This window comes from Plectropomus leopardus, chromosome 5, assembly GCF_026936395.1.
Source record: "Plectropomus leopardus strain MGB_pleo_1.0 chromosome 5, ASM2693639v1, whole genome shotgun sequence".
Lineage (NCBI taxonomy): Eukaryota > Metazoa > Chordata > Actinopteri > Perciformes > Serranidae > Plectropomus > Plectropomus leopardus.
Genome location: NC_142180.1, coordinates 20635158 through 20650876, shown reverse-complemented (window position 1 = coordinate 20650876; position 15719 = coordinate 20635158). Strand labels below are relative to the sequence as shown.

The 15719-nt window shown below is 37.3% G+C and overlaps 1 long non-coding RNA gene across 3 annotated transcripts in view; it reads right to left on the bottom strand.

The window, feature by feature from the left end:
• The window catches only part of LOC121962338 (uncharacterized), a 103675-nt gene that overhangs the window by 30754 nt on the left and 57202 nt on the right, over positions 1-15719 (bottom strand). The window contains exon 4 of one of the 3 annotated variants that reach the window (XR_006107124.2): positions 13423-15273. The exons of the other annotated variants lie outside the window; for them this stretch is intronic. This is a non-coding gene — a long non-coding RNA (uncharacterized LOC121962338). Of the gene's footprint in view, positions 1-13422; positions 15274-15719 lie in introns of those variants that run through there. 3 annotated transcript variants of the gene reach the window in all.

Sequence of the window (15719 nt, the reverse complement as noted above, 5' to 3'; positions counted from 1 at the left end):
GTCCTGCAACCCTATGGATAAAGATAAAGGGTCAAACAAACAGAAGATGATTGTTCACTGAATGGGGGATGAGGGTGACCTTTGAGATTCACTTGAGCCTCAATACAGACGACATTAAATCGCAGAATAAAATTAATTCTTCTTGATGTAACAGAGCACAAAGCACATACATCAAAGGTGCTTACGTTTCCCCCATTTTTGTCTCTTTCTGTGTTTTATAGTTTTCAGGATATTTCAAAGAATATTTTGCATATTTAAATGGAGAGTTTGTTTGGGAGCCAACGAATAAGTGCTTAGTTATTTGGTAAAGATTTGGATTTTAAAACACCACCTATGTGCCCATTTATGAAGTTTGTTAAAACATTTTTGCTTTTAACTCCTGTGCTTTGAAGAGTAAATTTGCTTAATATGGTGGTCTTTTGCCAATGTGGTACTAAAATGGACAAAAAATGGCCAAAACCCAAGTCATCAGTCTGACTTCTTTTAAATTTGGCACAACTCAACCTTGTGCTTTTCCCAGAGAGGATCTCAGCAGTCTCCAAATACTCATAGGCCCAATCAGCCAATCAAGTGTATCTTTGATACAGTTCTGGGCCAGATGCATTTTAAAATTTCTGTCATTAAAATAATAAGCTTTGGCAGTTGTGCAGCCATGATAGAGGTATGTGCTTACTATTTTTTTTATTGTTCTTAAGCTTTTGTCATTCTTCAAGAGTAGACCTACAGCTTTAGCATAAGCAAGGTAGAGCTGCTAAAAAACTCATTACTGTTGTCTGTACTGCTTCCTGCACACTCTCTGTATCTGCATACTGTTGCCCATCATCCCCAGCTTCACACCAGGGTTATCAAAGCAGCTTCATAAATGAGCAGTTAGGTTCCTGGAAGATACTGAAACAAAATTATATACTGATTTGAAAACAAAATTACACAACAAAATTATCATTTTAAGCACCTGCCCCCTCCACTCCTCAGAGTGCATGCCATCCAGTTGAAAGAAATAAAAAGAAATCTCCAAAAAAGAAAAACAACCTACTGTGGGCCATTATCAACCGAAGTTGATGCCAGAATTGCTTTGACGAGAACATAAATACTGAACCTCACACTCCCTAATCCTCTGCTCAGCACAATGAAAAAACTACACTGCTGAACTGCACGATTCACTGAAAGAGGACATAGGTTTCTGAGCGTTAAGTGCTCAAAAGGTCATTCCTAGATTGGGTTTGGTAGCATTTTAAACCCCCAAATTATATTAAAAAAAAAGAACTTTATTGCTTAAATTTGTTTTTTTTGGATTTTCAATAAATCAACCAGCTGTGTCTTGGCAGCAAACTCTACCAGATGCCAGAAACTATTAGAAGGCGGGCAATACTTCAGTGTTCTGTGATTAGCCCATATATCAAAGTTTATAACTCACCACAGCAATTGAGAAAGAAAATTGAAAAATGGCCAAAGCACAACTACAATATGGAACTTATTAGCTCTGCAAACCTGTCTCCTGGAAATCCGGTGTGTGGACTTCAAAAACACTTTGGGCAAGGTTAGAAAAAGGTGGTGGTTTTGGCTGAAAATTGTAAAAGTAAACCTCTTTTGTGTTGCGTTAACACAATTAAAACATTAAGCAATGTGCCAACAATACCAGCCGATTACAATTTTATGTAAAAAGCAACTATGTGGCAGCAATGGCAGCTCACTATTGGAAAACTTTAAAATTTAATATATATTTAAACATGTCGAGCAAGCCAACAGTTCTCATTTAGTGAAATAACACTGGATGGTTGTATAAGAAGTAATACTATCAAATTACCATCTTTACTATTATTGACACCTCAAAATAGTAGTTAGTATAAAACTATTATGGAAGTGTCATCACTTTGTTTTACAGCTGTTCTCTCCCTGTTTTACTCATTAATTATTGATATGGTAATGCTGAGTTAACAAAGTCTGATTGCTTTGAGTGATGCCTCCCAAATTTGAGATTATAGGACCATCAGTCTGTTGCTGAAAAATCAATGTGACTGTCAACGCTTTAGTTAATTTCCTATTGGGTATAAAGCACTGACACCAGAGACCGCGGTTCGCATTGTGAGTTACATCTGCAATAGACGGGCAACATCCTGAGTCCTCTCTGTGGTTTGTTGTTTAGGCAACAAAAGTGGTTTGGTTCGGGTTAGAAAAGCTTGTAGTTTTAATTACATACTTATAATTAAGTACTTTATGTGTCATGCTTCAAGTCAATGGGGACTTTTTCTGTATAAAACCAAGTGTCATCCCTTTTCCAAACTTTAACTACACACAGTATCTGCCCCTAAACTTAATTTGATGATGCTGTAGTCATTCCAAATGAACTGTACTGCTATAGATGTCAACAGTTTACCATTCACCATTGATTGGTGAACCACTAAGAATATAATTAACCGGTTACACATGTGAGTCTATAGGTTAACTTTACTACTCTTCAGTTAATTGTACTGCAAACCATTTGGGTCTGGAAGGATTTGTGATTACTGCTAGTAACACTGTCCTGATCTGTAAGTAAGCTGTAAAACTGCTTTAGCATTGTTGACTATGTTATCACTGTCAGTCCTGTTACCACCATTAGCAGTGACAGCATGGCTAGTAGTGCTAATACAGTTAACATTGCCAAAGGGGTTTTGCGATCAAAATGAAGCCACTTACTCTCCGAGGCAGCACACATTACCAGCTGTACACTGAATGAGAAGTGCCATAAGCTAGCTAACACTGACTCCCTGCCAAACAAGGTGGTACGCAGTGAGCAGTGGACAAGCCAGCTGTCAGCTGGGTTTGCTGCAGCGGCTGCTGGTTCAATTCCAGTCTGTGGCCCTTTGCTGCATGTTATCCCTTCTCTCTCTGTCCACCCATTTCTCTTTAATGCTGTCCTATACAATAATAGGCGTAAAAGCCCAAAAATATCATAAAAAAAGAGAGAAAAATAAAAGACAAGACATTTACATCACAGAACATGAAATTCCACCACTTCTAAACAAATAGTCCTTTGAAATGCAGCGCTAAAGCTCACTGAGGCAATCGAGGGCAGGACTGAAAAAAAAGTTTCTTGTATTTCACGTTTTAAAAAAAAAAATCTTAAAAATGAATCGTTTAGTTACCAGTTAATGGGTGATGGCCAGTCGAAAGCAAAGTTAACCAAAACTGACCTCCCTATGTTTCCTTAAGAGCAAAGTTGCTGTTGCAAATGAGTTCTATATAAAGACAATTTCTAGGAAACAGGGTTGGAAAAAGGCAAATGGGAAAAAGGTGTTAAATGACATGCTAGCCATGCTCTTACCAAATAATGCACCTAATTAATGACTGTTACATTAAATACCCGGTGTTACAATTACACACCACACCATTACCTGTCAAGTTTCCACTTGTTCCAAAGACTAATCACTCATTTGACATAATCGTTACAAGTCAACACTTCTTACCAAGTATATATCAACTTGTACCCTTTTGTATCACTTTCAAATGCAATATATTTGTGTATTCAATCATGGCAGCGGCTATTTTAAAGGTAAAATCCTAAACTTTCCACACACAATCATCTTCTGTTATGATGGCAATTGAGTGAAATGATGTTTACACTCCATAAAAGATGGCATAGTCGTTGTGGCAGTTTCTGTCAAAACCTGCTTTTTACATGTAATTGAATCAGCCAAAGCAAAACTTTTACGATGTGTCAGCAAGCAAAGTGTGAAAAGCATAGCTGCTGGGTTGCTTTTAATTTTGATTTATGAAAATAGAGTCATGGTGTGAAACACATCTCTTCCAGCACATTCTACGTCTGTTTTGAAAAGAATTATTGGCACTGTCAACTAGTGCCACCTGACAAGCCAAAGTACATTTCTGTATGGCAGTATGCAGACAGCCTCACCAGCCACAGTATATGTATGACATACAGATGGACGTATCTTATTAATAAACCTAATTAAAGACACCAGCTTTAATAACTCACTCACTCACTGACTGGACACTAGTGTGAGGGTGGTGAAGTGGTGCACTTCGCCAATAACTACTCAGTACAGTGTTTTCTCTTTCACAAAGGTGCTAATGAAATCTCTCGTTTACTGCCAGGACTCCAAACACTATACCATCACCGTGATTGATCTGAAATGACGTTATGTGTAATGTTACAGGAAAGGTTCATAATATCAGCAGGTAATAGACTATAGTTATACCAACCCACACACTTAATTATCTTTAATTAGCCTCATCTTTTTAGTCCATTAGCACCAGCTGTACCAATGCGTGTTCAACTTGCGAACCAACCTTTTTTAGCTGATTTTTTAGCCGATTAACATAACCATCCTGAAACTAAAGGCCATTATGTTTTTTTGCTTTTTACAGTTGAGGCATATCAGGGCTTCAGTCTATCTCTCCTCATGGCATACTGGATGGGTTGTCATTACACTGTGAGACTAATAGAGACACACTTATGGGCAATTTACAGTCTCAACTTCACCTTACTTTTTGCAGTTTGGAAGGAGACACAGCCTCCATACAACACTCGTGCCAACGGAGCCACGAATAACACCCAGAGCCGTCGTGCTGTAAGGCAGCTCTCACCACTTTTAGTGTGTGTTCAGACCAAAATCTGTGTTAACTCAGTGCAAGGGGCTGCATTGGTGGGGGCATGTATCTTCAACTAGCAGTGAAATAATGAAATACAATCCAGGAGGTCCAGTTTAATAACAGATCAGATCATTCGAAGACCAAGACACTGCACAACGGTTTATAATCTTTAGGAAAGGAATCTACTGCTCTTTGAAGTTTTCACAGCAGCAATTATTTTTGTCTTGACAATGCAGAGGAAAAACCTCAGAAATACAGAATTTGTTCTGTACAAAGTAAGCCACCAGTAATGTGCGCTTGCATGAGTGTGACTGGCCAAAGCATTTCCTCACTGAAAGATCTCGCGTTTCGGCAAATGTTAAGCAACCTTTTTGCTTGACAACCCTGCATTTTATTTTTTTTTTTGCCAGAGCTCAATGCATCAGCACCCCTGCTATGGTGGTAAACCCACCTCATTAAAATAAATGAGGGGTTTGCATTTTGTTACGCAGAGCTGAAGTCATTTTGAATGCAGTCTAAGATCAGTTAATTGTGACTTGTGAGAATAAGCTTTTTTTAATTTGATAAACTCACAAATCATCTCTGGCAACACCAAAGTTTTTGCAATAAATGGGTTCCAAGCAAATCATGACATAGATTTCTGTGTTTTAATGTAAAGCTAAAGATATGACACATGACATCTTGCAAAGCATTTGTCAGTAAGTACAGTAAAGTAACACCTTTAAACACTCAAGTCAGAAGTGGCATCCGTGTGCTGTGAGCAGTTCATAAAAAACAATAATATGATGACTGCTCTGTGTCTGGGTTAAATAGGTGAAGGAAGTGTAGCTACCAGATTCACCTCAGGGAAAGGCCTGTCATCACCAGCAGAGTTTATGCTGCTCTGAAAAGCATTTATGTTTTAACAGTTATTGCAGAGGGACATATGCATCCGGGAGACAGCAGGTCACAGTCATTCTAAGGAAACTGATAGATGAGTCTCTGTGGTGTTGAACTGAATATTTCCCCAAACTGAGGGACACCCCACATATTGGGAAGGATCTTCTTCATGACTTATGAGCTACATTAGAAAGTTTTACAAAGCAACGATTAATAATATGATCAGGTTTCCCATTTCTGTATGCTTTCTGTAGTGCATCATTTATTTCATTATTGCTGAAAAAATGATCAAAACAATTTACTTTCCTATTTGGCTCTGTGAAGTAAAGCAGCTTAATTTTGTACGTTTTTAGGTCCAACCCTTCTTTAGTCTTTAGAAAACCCCCCAGGGAGACGTTTCTCTGCTACTGACCTCTCCTGAATATGAAAAATCTTTCCGCATACAGGCCTGATTATGCAAACATTGAATCTGATCCTCGAATGGGAGATAACTTGAACATGCATAATTTCCTGAATATGTATTTTTTGTTTGGATGATGAATAGGGAAACATGTTGTTGCTCATACCTGCCCAACTGTAGCTCATCCTTCTTCCTGTTACCTTGGGCCTAATTTAATAACCTCAAACTCACTCAGCCAACTGTGATCCTACTGTGCACCCTGATGGCAGAAATATGTGTAAACACCTGCACTAATTACCTTCTCAGGCAGATTATTTATGAAATGCATTAAAGCATGTGTAAAACGATTCATTGGTCAGAATTCAGGGCAATTTTTCACTCGACCATCCAAATATTTTCCAGCCCAAGGGAGGCAGAGCTTTCCTGCTAAAACTTAACGGTATTATCTCTCTGTGACTGTTCATTTTCAGGACTGTTTGTTGAAAGGAGACTAAACAAGATAATCAAATAGACAACGACGAGCATGGCTGTGTTTTCTAATTCAGACCACACTGATTGTTTATGTTTGATGTAATCTACTTAATGTGTTTATTGTCCTGCGGACCTTCCTGGTTTTCATGAATTTCTCTAAATAAAATGATGGCAATATCTGTTCCTCAAAACAGTGTCTCTTGTGAATAACCTATGCCAAGATATGTCTCATGAATATTTTCTTATTTTAAAGTTTGTAAGTGAGCGTATTGACTGCACCGCAGGTGCTGAGCAGAGGAAAAATTAGCACGGCACTCTGCCTTGAGTGTTCAAGAGGACTAATTGAGCCAAAACTTCTCAGAGATAGACATCTCTGATTACATTACATCAGTGAAATATTCTTCTTCAGTCGCACCAGTGTGCTGATACTGGAACAACAATGAACAAGACAAACTTCCACCATGATTAACAGTGGGTAATGATTTCTCATATCTACTAATTATCCATGTTTGGTTATCTTGTACCAGAAGTTACTGGGAGGGAGCCAAATTGATCAAGAAAATTTGTATTCATTTTCAACCATCATGATGAATGAATCTAATTTGAAGAGTCAAGTCAAATCCATTGCTATCTCATCAGTGAAAATGACAACAGATAATAGATTTTCAGACCTCGCCATTCAGTTGGTGAATCATTTAATATAGTTGATACACTGGGTAATGAATTTCATTGATAGCTTTTTACAGATACAGAACAGCACAAAACTCTTGCATCATACACAATGAAAAATTCAAGAGCTTACTCAAGTGTTTCACTTAAGTTACTGCAGGCTTTACTGTAGAGCAGAACACAATGTGGATCACAGAATGGGCCTAATGACGTGAATTTTTAACAAAGGGATTTTGCAGCGGACCAGACTCAAGAAGTTTGTGAAATCAGAAGAGTCTTTGAATACAGATAACATGCTTCAAGTTCAGTAAGAGACATATTTACATTTCCCGTTGAAAGGATTATCTGAAGGAGATTTAGCTATTGAAGCAGGCGCTGGTTTGACAATTAAATAGCACAGTGAAATGTAGAAGTATGAAGGTCGATACGGTGGTTAGATACATCGCCTTCAACTCTTGAATTAAACTGTGAATGTGTACAAGGAAAGAGATTTTCTATTAATTGTTTTCCTCATTTAATTATGACCAAACCTAAGTTTTGTTTTAGCTTTCTGGCACTGATCTTTTTTTTTTTTACTTGTTTATATTTAATATCCAAACAAAGTTCTCAACCACTGGTAATTTGCCAAATTGTTTCGTGTTAGAATGAAATTAATTTAATTTTAGAGCAAACATTTTGAGACAGTGCTGTCTGGAGAATGCTCCAAAAATTTATATTCAGGGGTGCAATCTGTTTCATTAGAGAGAGACATTCACTTGTTCAATAATATGTTATTTTTTACGTGGTATTTTCAATACACAAAGGATGGGAGGGAGAAGTCGCCTGTCTGAATCAGACAAAAAGCTTTACATTCAAACCTATGGACAATTAAATGTTCAATCTATTTGAGGTGTATGCTGTGAAAGGGTTGGATGTGATATGCTATAAAAAATGGTTATAAAGGCAAAATCTTTGTCAGTTTAATTAGAAGTCATCAACAACTGTCCAGACAATCAAAGACTGAAAAATCTAGCATATCCTGAGCTGATTTGCAAGCTTGGAATATAAAGTCATCCAATCTGCTCAATTTGCTCTCTCCTGCTATGCCAACTGTCAAAAGCATTCAGTCGCACACCCCGAAAACTCTGGAGCCACACAGAGCTGTGAGCGAGTGAACTGCAGAGCTCACAGAACAAATAAACAGAAACCAGAGTTTTCAGTAGAAGATGTGACAGCATGCGTCGTCATACCATATATGGAGAGCCGCACTTTAGATTTTTTCCCAGAAAATTCTGCAACATTTCTCACATTTGAACATTTGAAGGTCCTGTTACAACACAGTCACACATATGCTCTCCATACATAATGGACTGCTTTATGCCTGTAGTGTGTATTGATTTATGTAAAAAATTGTGAAAAATTAGGGCTGAAGGAGAATCAAATTCAAATCGATACTTCAATAAAATTGTCATTTTTAAAATTTAATTCTTAACAATCTAACGGTCACACTAATCGTGACATATGTGAATTAGAGCAGATGAAGCAGTGAACAAATTAGCTGTAAAGTCATAAAGCATTGGTAAATGTACAGATACAGTAATCGAATACTACAATATTTTTGAACAAATACATCGAAATAGATTTTGCGACAATATTGTAGAATTGGTTATGGTGCTCATATTTACACAATGAGATTTTTGATAAATAAACATCAGTAATGCGGAAAGAAAGACTAAGTGGCTAAAATCAAATGATGGGACAGCTTCAACAATCTGGCAAGTTTAGAAAATGACATGGCTTAATTGTAATGTAGCCTTTTAAACCAAGAAAAGACAACACTTACAATATTGCACGATACTGCCCAGCTCTATATCGTGCAGGTTTCAATCTGATTCTGAATAAACACTGTAGCTCATCAAATACAAAATTTCAGTGTCATGCTAGAGGGGGTTAGCCCTGAAATATACATCTAAGTCTGGACCATGATGTGGAAGCTGAAGCAGGAACTGTTAACATGTTTGAACCGGAGCTCTGAGTAACCTAAATATTTTAGAGTTTTAGAGCCATAATCAGCATGTACTAAAGTGTATGCGATTGTTTCAGGCCTGTTACTGACAGGAGATCAATAAGATATTTATTTATTTTTATATTTAGTTTTTAGCTTTTAATAACAATAATAATTAGAATACAGCTAAGGAAGAAGATAGAGGAAGATCCATTTTTATTAAAATCATACTAAATTGCAATAAAGATATTAGTCTAAAAAAAAAAAACACAATTCAATTATTTCCTCATATCGTTCAGCCCTAGTCAAAATCAATTTTAAAAGTAGTATATTGGACTCAGTATTGGCAGACGGTCAATAATAAAGGACTCTGATCAGGATTGGGGCCAAAAAAACAGAATAAAAAAAACAGGATCAATGCATCCCCAGAATTAATTCATACTTAAGAGTAGTCCAGTCATTTGTTGTAAGCAGTCTTCAACTATTTACTATTTGAACATCGTTGAATCTGAAGGTCACATTTCCTTCTAAGGACAGCAGTTGGTGTACTGCAAATCATGAAAATGTGCTTGCTTTGACTGCATTTATTAGCCGGATGTAGCCATGCTCCAGCAGGTGACAGCTAGTCAGATGTGACAGAGTGCAATATTATCCCTCAGACACTGTCCCCCCTCCCTCAATTTCAGACAGCTACATCATGAGAGGATGATGTGTTTGAATTATTGATACATTCTCAAGGTTGAGTGCATCATGCTTTTTAAAGGGCTCCGAATGCTACGAAAAGCATTTTAAAGAAAGGAGTGCAATCAAGTCTGAAATCCCACAATTAGAGAGATATAAGTACACTAGAGCTATAAAATGACAACCCCGTCTGGGCAGAGAAAGACTGAGAGATGCCGCGCTCGATGACCACATAGGGCTTAGGGTTTCTGAAGACGGAGACATGCGACAGATGCTTCTATCTTTCTAGTGCAGTTGGAACATTTGATCCACGCACAGTGCAGATCATGGAGAGGGAATTTGTTATAATTAACTATGAGGAGTGAATGCATCCTACGGAGATTATACTAATTACTTGAGCTATCTTGAAGGTTCACTATAGGATCAATGCTCTTTGTGTGTATTTTTGTGTCATACGGGTCTCTTGGAGAAACAAACATACACCCTCATTTGTTTTCTATTAAATGGAGTGCTTCAAACTCAGGAACAGGAACTGTGAAGCTTCAACAATACATTAATAGTTTAACACGGATACATTTTTTAAAATGCAGCATCTAAATTTGAGGGGGAAAGTTCCTTATTCATCTTATCTAACCCTTTAATAACAAGGTCTTAGGTTAGAAATCCTCCAAAAATATCAATTTACAATTTATCATTTTGTAACACTTATTTTCAAACACATCTATGTAATTGCTCCCTCATTAATTTGTCCCGTGTTTAGTATTTTTAACCCAACCATCACTCCCTGCTCACGTGCCCTGTAGACTAGCCTTCAGGCAAGAAGCCTGAAAATGATTTAAAAATTTGTGAACTTATCCTTGAAAGTGACTCCTCATATTGAACTCACGACAACTCAAAGTTGCGAGCATAATGTGTCTGTGTTGTCAGCCATATTAACAAAGTGAACACACCATTAAACAATGTCATTAACCACCGACTCATGCTAATGTCTTCCTTTAACTATCAATGACGCTTAGCTTACTGGTCTGAAAGGGAAATCTGTTTTCTGGATTATTAGTCCAAAATAGAAAGTCACTGAGCACTTCGAATGTTGTTGTGGTGCTTGAGAGGGTGGGACACTGCAGTTAAATTGAATTGAAATAATTCAAATGGCAAGGATGGGCAGTGTAGGACTACTCGTGATTGTTTTTATTGATGTATTTGTGAGTGGTTAGCACGGAGTCAATGAATTGGGTGTTGCTTTTATTTTGTGTCCTGTGCAATACCCCATTTAGCATGCCCATCTAAATGCTAATAAGATTAAAGCTGTTTTAAAATTGCTCAGTATAACTGATGTAGTAATTCACTGATTGCTAACTAACTGTAACTTTGTGGCAACTTAAATTTGACATGACTCCTTAAATTCTCACAACAGCACTTTGTTTGTGCTGAGCTACTTACTTCTCCCAATTTTTTTTATAGAAATCACTCCTGCAATCTTGGCCTGGAGCCTCATCTTTTTTCCATTATACAATCAATTCTGTCCAAAGTTGTGTCATTTGCCTCTTTAAAGATGTACTCACATTCCTCTTGCTACGGTGCGCAGCTCTAAAACACCATCGAGACCACAGTATACTTGACAAATGTGACCCTAAAAGCACCCAAAACACATTTTTTCAACACATTTTTTGCTCGCTCTGTAATGAGACATGACAGTATGACCTGAAGCCATGCCTTTCTCGTACATTTTTGATGCTACCTTGGTGAAGGATTGACATCAGGATGGTTGGAGTGAGGCTTTAAATCCTTCAATTAGTTAGAGAAATATTGTAGTCGGCGCCTGTGACTTTACTTCCTTTGTGACATTCTCATTCCATGGCTGTATTAATCAACCTCGGCCCGTAGGCCCAAACAGATGGCTTTGATAACTTGCTTAAAGCAGTCCAAAACTCCACAGATAGCGCTACAGTAAACTAGGCATCCATCTTTGGCTCTATTTGTTCCGTTCACCATGCAAACAGAGTCATTATACACTTGGCTGGGGGGAGAGATTCCCTGTCGCACAGCCTAACCCTCTCCTCTCGAGGATTTGGATCTTTGTCATCTGTATTTCTTAAACCAGTCAGCTGACACTAATATCAAGTGAGCGTAACTGGTTCCAGCCACCTTGAACAATCTGACATTTCACCACACATTTCATTTTTTTCTGATCTGTTTAAAATGACATTCAGCAAGAAAACTTTTTTTTTTTACTAGGAGGCCTCATATTGCTTTAACTGTGACACTGCGCCATTTTACATAATAGAAATCTAATAAGACAACACTCTTTTTCTAAAAAGATTGCTTTAACAATTACTATAATGTAAAGCTTGAAAACAAAAGTCTAAGCATTAGCAAAAAAACAAAATAACAAAACTAGGTCGGAGCTACTTAATCTAAAAACAATTGAAAAGAAGGAGCTTTATTTTTTCAAGTCACATGGTTCCTTAAAACAGCAGTCTGCTCAGAATAAGCAATGTCAGATGAGACACGAGGTGTGTTTGCAGGGACTCCATTCCACAAAAAAATTGGAATAATAGCCCAATTGGAATAAATATGCCTTGCGTAACAATCTCAGCCGGAAGAGACTGGAGACTCTGGTCTATTGAAGAGAACTTTCAATTGGGCTGAGAGGGTTAGTGTAAAATCTTTGACAATCCATCCAGAAAATAATAGCACCTAATAATTCGTCAACTCTGAAGCTGAACATTTTTCTCTGGTGAGAATAAATATATTCTTTCTAAGCATGTTTTCCCTAAGTGAGGATAACATTAGGTCACATAGTCTTCCTCTGCTGATTTTTGCTGAGAATCGTTCATAAATTCAAAAAATTATTTGGCGCTCTGCTAAGTGCTAGGTTTTTAGTTTTAGGTTTTATCTGCTGCTGGACATAACAATCATCTATCATTACCAGTAGCAGTAGCCTGCATGTGAAAAGCTAAGGGAACTTCAGAAAATTGTAGCGCCTACTTACAGTCTGCATGTGAGATGTTTTGGGGTCATTTGTTATCTGTAGCTGCAGAAAATAACCTAGATTGCACTTACATTAATTACTGCTAAATTGTATTAACAGGTGGAAAAACATATTCTCATCTATAGTTTATGAAATGAATCAATGTATTTTCTCAACAAGGTTGAAAAAAAATGATCAGAGACAAAAAGTTATATTCAGATTAAATGCTTTGCAGCATGAAAACACACATCTTAACGGATCACTTTATTTAGCACTTATGTAAACAGTTAACTTGAAATCTCTATTCAGAAGGATTTCAATCATGTTTAAGAAATACGATCCATGTAACCTTAGCTACTGCCAACATATTGCAAGAATAGCCAGTTATAAGCCAAAAACTTGGCATATATTGTGAATTATCTTCTTACACATAAAATGGGGACTAAAAGAGGGCACCAAATTCATTTAGAAAGTGATTTTTTGGGCCATGTAGTCTTATTTCTTCAGATTTCCACTGATGTCTTAGAGTACAGCCGGCCAGCTTAATTTAATGCAATGTTCATCCATTTCAAAAGAACAATTACACATCTGCAGCACTTCTTGTGGATAGTTTTATCTTTTTAAGGCGACTCAAGTATTTGAGTATTTAATATAGCTTCACAAATGACACCTTCAAATCACTAAAATTCAAGCAGTGACAAAGAATGCAACCCTTATACACCATGAAGTATATTTTATTTTCAGGTGGCCCTATAATCACAGACAGGACCCCTTTGCATTTAAATGAGCACAGAGCTGTACGTTATGTTCTGCTCAATTTATTCTAGTGTGATACAGAACTGATGAACTGGTGAAACGTAAGAGTAAACATCTGGGATACCAAACTAGCTCCAAACCACAAAACTAGCACATTTTAATACACAAATCACTAAGACAGTGATTCTCCTGCACTTAGCAGACATTAAACTGGCTAGACATGTGTCAGCCTTAAGGCCTCCATATGTTTTCAATGCAGTATGCTTTAACTGTCAGGTTGCATCTCTGCATTTTTACAACGATAATGCAGTCATTAGAACCTGATAATCAGACTCAAATGCCATTTCATACATACTGGAGATGTGGGCAGTTATTCAGCAGTCTGGAGCCAAGCTACAGTCTGTGAAGACATTAAATGTATGTCAATACTTAGCACTACCTACAGTGGCACTCACAAATATTTTGCTATCCAAGTCTAGACTCAGGATCCATTTATATATCCATCAAAACACATCACCAGTCATTACATTTTCAAGCCTATATTCGCTTTTCTTTGTCTAAGAATTTGCTGTCCTTTATTCACACAGTCTCATTGTCGTTCAGGTGCCATTATATTTAATCGTATTCCAGGAGAATAGCAGAAACAGGCCAACATACATGCTCAGCTTAGTGCTAGATTTATTTATTTATTGGATCTCTTTTTTTAATAACTTTTGTTGTACCTTGTTTTTGTATTCTTTGCTTCCCGTAAAGCACTTTGCAACAACCTTGTTTGCCAAAAACAGCCCATAAATAAATCTGGCTGAACTAGAGTTGACCTGGAAAAAGTCTGGTAACACAGATTTAGGATGTGGTGTTTTAAAATGATCCCAAACAATGCTTTGAGAAGGGAGTGATGGCAAAATTAACAGATGGCAGTGTTATAGCCGATATATATAAAAATTAACACTCTGCAATCTGTTAATTTCACCATCACTTTAATTTAATCATGTGTGGATGAATTTCTGTTTTGAACTGAACTGAAATCACATTCCAACTCATTTCAAAATCCACAAACAAACCTGACTTAAAAAAAAAATACGACTCATTTCTTTAAAGAAATCAGTGACTTGATATAAACACCGACTGATTTATGAATACAGTTACCCTACCACACTTTCATAAAGACTAAAAGTACACAAGCACATAAGAAATGTGTTAAATCATCTGACCGCTACTTGAACAATCTGGGGCTACATATTTTTTGAATATGCACCTCTCTGCCATTAGTGCAATGCAGAGCTGCAATAGCATTACCCTTTAAACAAACACTGTTACGATGATATGATGCCAATGGAATCACAGAGAGCTTTTTAGAGAGCCAAAAGCCACAAGAGTGACTTTTCAAAGATTTCCTTGGTTTTACTTCCTTGATTACAAGTCAAACATTAGAGATCTGGCCCCATTCCTCTATAAGCAAATCCCTTTTCTCTGTTCAGTGTTACAGTCACACCCAAATATACACCCATATAACACAACTGCAGTTACACCCATATATTAAAATGTTTTTATGACTGCAATTTATTTTTCATGGCAAAAGCTGCAGCTATTGGGCTAGTATTCAAATGAGGCTTTTGGCAAAAAAAAAAAAAATCTATTTCTCAAAAAAGACTTTTTTTTTTTAAACTCCAGACCAAGCTATATACAACTATTACAACCCCAAATGGTACACAGCTTCATGGAATCCTGAAAACTGGGCAGAGAGTGACGGGTGGGCAGATGGGCAGTGGATAAAGTCTTTTATTTCCACCATTGAGCAGCTCCACACCTTGGATAATAGGAGCCAATTCAGTTCAGCCCATAAAGAGGTTTATCAGTTCCTGTCAGCATGCCCTGCAGGGGTGAGGCGACAAATAACAAGGTAGTGAAAAAGAAAAGTGGTAGGAGTCCAGCTCCCTAACCTGTCCCCCTCCCCTGCCAATGGCATCTGCATTTTCAAAAAACACTCATTTCCGCTTATGACTCAAGATAGGAGATTAGACAGTTGAAAGTCATGTTTGAGCAGCATTAGACGGAGATATCGAAGTCACGTGATTCAAAGAAGCTGCACTCAGTGCATCTCAGAAACGTCACAAAATGTCAAGCACTGCATAGGCTGCCTGGTGAAAGATTACCATGCCCACAGCGATAGTCACATCTCACAGGATAGTGTTTTTTTTTTGTTTTTTTTTATGTGTTAAAATATGCAAACTTTGTTGCTGCATCATTCTAATCATTTTTGCAACACTCCAGCAACAATTATTTCTCTTATATTTACACTACTGCATTAGAACTACTGT